We start from the raw sequence: 4,026 nt of genomic DNA on the forward strand, positions 1-4,026 counted from the left end.
TGTATTAATAAAGCTCGTGATACATCAAGTTCGTGTCATCGCAAGAACACGGGAGAGATATCATATGCATAGCTACCAGTACATACCCTCAGCCCCGAAGAGGACTACTCACACATTATCATGGTGGGAAAGAGAGAATTGTTGATGGAGAGGTGCAGGCCCCAAGAGATGGAGGCGATGGCGGCCACGACATCGACGATGGGTGGCGAAGGTAGCGGCCACGAAGCTGGCAACGGGCGGCGGCCCCTTGGCACCCCTTATTCCTTGGTCTTGGTGCTACAATGAAGTAGCATCTCCCCTCTTGGTGGCTGCCAAGGAAAAGACAAATTCGTGGCTTTTGGTGTGTGCCCTGAAATTAGGGTTTTCCTCTCCTTATATGTGCCTCTGTGGTGCTCTATGGCCCTTCGATGGATGGACCCTTGATCCAATGTCTCTTGGAAACATCTACAACCTTCCTAGGGACTCCTCACAGCCCCATTAGTACCCAAAGTCGTGTCTTGGACAAATATATCAAATATGGTAAGAGTTGGACTCAATCACGTCATCAATTCTTGTAATCCCGTAATCACATATCTTCCTCCAGTAAAACATGTCTAGAGATTGCATCCAAACTCTATGTTGGACAAATTTGTAGTCCACAATCAATGCCATAAAATATCCCAAATTTTGCAGTTTTAACGTTTTCGTCTTTGAGGGAAAAACTGATGATCTCTAAAAACTATTGGTGGACAGATTTCACGAAAGTCAGAGTCCTCCTCTAACAAGGCTTCTTTTGCATTTTTTTGCCAATTTCTAATTATTTCCTACACATCAAAGTGTAAAACAAGAACGTGTGAATTTTTGAAACTATTAGTAGGTTAGTCTCAATAAATCATAAAACCATAGTAAAAACATAGGACCAATGGTGGAAAACAAGCATGGACCATCAAAATTATAGATATGTTTGGGACGCATCAGCATCCCTAAGCTTAACTCCTGCTCGTCCGCGAGTAGGTAAGTAATAACAAAAGATATTTTTTGAGGTGTGAATGCTAGCATAATATATAAGTTTCATTACTGATAATTCCAATCACTTTTTCATAAAAATAGTCATGGTTGAGTAGCAATCAGTTCACATGTCATCGTTCAAACAATGCATTCTCTTCAAACTTAACAATGTATGTTCTTAGTCATCAAGCAACTTCAATGCATCATCAAGTCTAAATAAGAGCTCCACATACTCAATTATCATATAATCTTCTACGATTGCTAATATCGAGGCATATTTTTAGAACAAACAACATCCATGGAACACAGAGAAAGATAGGGCTTAAAGTTTTGCCTCCCAACATACTTATCATGAAAATAATTTTCAACAATAATGAATCATGATCAAATATATTTAGTAGAAAAGCATAACAACAGTAGTAACAGTAATAGTAGTAGCAACATTTTCGTAGTAATTGTAACACTAGCAGTAGCAAAACTAACTTAGCAAGACTCAGTATACGAAAAGCGTAGGCCATGGATCAGTGATGGAAAGATATGGATGACATTCATCGTGTAACACTTACATACTAGAGCGACAGAGAACTAGCTCCAATTCATCAATATAATGCAGGCATGTATTTCGTATATAGTCATACGTGCTTGAGATAACAACTTGTATAGCATATTTTGTCCTACCCTCCCATTGCAGTGGGGTGTTGGGGAACGTCGCAAGGGAAACAAAAAATTTCCTACGCGCACGAAGACCTATCATGGTGATGTCCATCTACGAGAGGGGATGAGTGATCTACGTACCCTTGTAGATCGTACAGCAGAAGCGTTAGAGAACGCGGTTGATGTAGTGGAACGTCCTCACGTCCCTCGATCCGCCCCGCGAACAATCCCGCGATCAGTCCCATGATCTAGTACCGAACGGACGGCACCTCCGCGTTCAGCACACGTACAGCTCGACGATGATCTCGGCCTTCTTGATCCAGCAAGAGAGACAGAGAGGTAGAAGAGTTCTCCGGCAGCGTGACGGCGCTCCGGAGGTTGGTGATGATCTTGTCTCAGCAGGGCTCCGCCCGAGCTCCGCAGAAACGCGATCTAGAGGAAAAACTATGGAGATATGTGGTCGGGCAGCCGTGAGAAAGTCGTCTCAAATCAGCCCTAATTGCTCCATATATATAGGAGGAGGGAGGGGGGCCTTGCCTTGGGGTCCAAGGGACCCTCAAGGGGTCGGCCGAGCCAAGGGGGGGGAGGACTCCCTCCCCAAACCGAGTTGGACTTGGTTTGGTGGGAGGAGTCCCCCTCCCTTCCCACTTCCTCCCTCTTTTTTTTCTTTTCCTTTGATTTATTTATTCTTGGCGCATAGGCCCCCTTGGGGCTGTCCCACTAGCCCACTAAGGGCTGGTGTGTCTCCCCAAAGCCTATGGGCTTCCCCGGGGTGGGTTGCCCCCCCCGGTGAACTCCCGGAACCCATTCGTCATTCCCGGTACATTCCCGGTAACTCCGAAAACCTTCCGGTAATCAAATGAGGTCATCCTATATATCAATCTTCGTTTTCGGACCATTCCGGAAACCCTCGTGACGTCCGTGATCTCATCCGGGACTCCGAACAACATTCCGTAACCAACCATATAACTCAAATACGCATAAAACAACGTCGAACCTTAAGTGTGAAGACCCTGCGGGTTCGAGAACTATGCAGACATGACCCGAGAGACTCCTCGGTCAATATCCAATAGCGGGACCTGGATGCCCATATTGGATCCTACATATTCTACGAAGATCTTATCGTTTGAACCTCAGTGCCAAGGATTCGTATAATCCCGTATGTAATTCCCTTTGTCCTTCGGTATGTTACTTGCCCGAGATTCGATCGTCAGTATCCGCATACCTATTTCAATCTCGTTTACCGGCAAGTCTCTTTACTCGTTCCGTAATACAAGATCCCGCAACTTACACTAAGTTACATTGCTTGCAAGGCTTGTGTGTGATGTTGTATTACCGAGTCGGCCCCGAGATACCTCTCCGTCATACGGAGTGACAAATCCCAGTCTTGATCCATACTAACTCAACTAACACCTTCGGAGATACCTGTAGAGCATCTTTATAGTCACCCAGTTACGTTGCGACGTTTGATACACATAAAGCATTCCTCCGGTGTCAGTGAGTTATATGATCTCATGGTCATAGGAATAAATACTTGACACGCAGAAAACAGTAGCAACAAAATGACACGATCAACATGCTACGTCTATTAGTTTGGGTCTAGTCCATCACGTGATTCTCCCAATGACGTGATCCAGTTATCAAGCAACAACACCTTGTTCATAATCAGAAGACACTGACTATCATCGATCAACTGGCTAGCCAACTAGAGGCATGCTAGGGACGGTGTTTTGTCTATGTATCCACACATGTAAATGAGTCTTCATTCAATACAATTATAGCATGGATAATAAACTATTATCTTGATACAGGAATTATAATAATAACTATACATTTATTATTGCCTCTAGGGCATAATTCTAACAGTCTCCCACTTGCACTAGAGTCAATAATCTAGCCCTCACATCACCATGTGAATTACATTGTAATAAATCTAACACCCATACAGTTCTGCTGTCGATCATGTTTTGGCCGTGGAAGAGGTTTAGTCAGCGGGTCTGCTACATTCAGATCCGTGTGCACTTTGCATATATTTACGTCCTCCTCCTCGACGTTGAGGTTTAGTCAGCGGATGAGGTTTAGTCAGCGGATGAGGTTGAAGTGTCGTTTGATGTGTCTGGTCTTCTTGTGAAACCTTGGTTCCTTTGCTAAGGCAATGGCACCAGTGTTGTCACAGAACAAGGTTATTGGATCCAGTGCACTTGGCACCACTCCAAGATCCGTCATGAACTGTTTCATCCAGACACCCTCCTTAGCCGCCTCCGAGGCAGCCATGTACTCTGCTTCACATGTAGAATCTGCTACGACGCTTTGCTTGGAACTGCACCAGCTTACTGCACCCCCATTAAGAATAAATACGTATCCGGTTTGCGACTTAGAGTCGTC

This window comes from Hordeum vulgare, chromosome 1H, assembly GCF_904849725.1.
Source record: "Hordeum vulgare subsp. vulgare chromosome 1H, MorexV3_pseudomolecules_assembly, whole genome shotgun sequence".
Lineage (NCBI taxonomy): Eukaryota > Viridiplantae > Streptophyta > Magnoliopsida > Poales > Poaceae > Hordeum > Hordeum vulgare.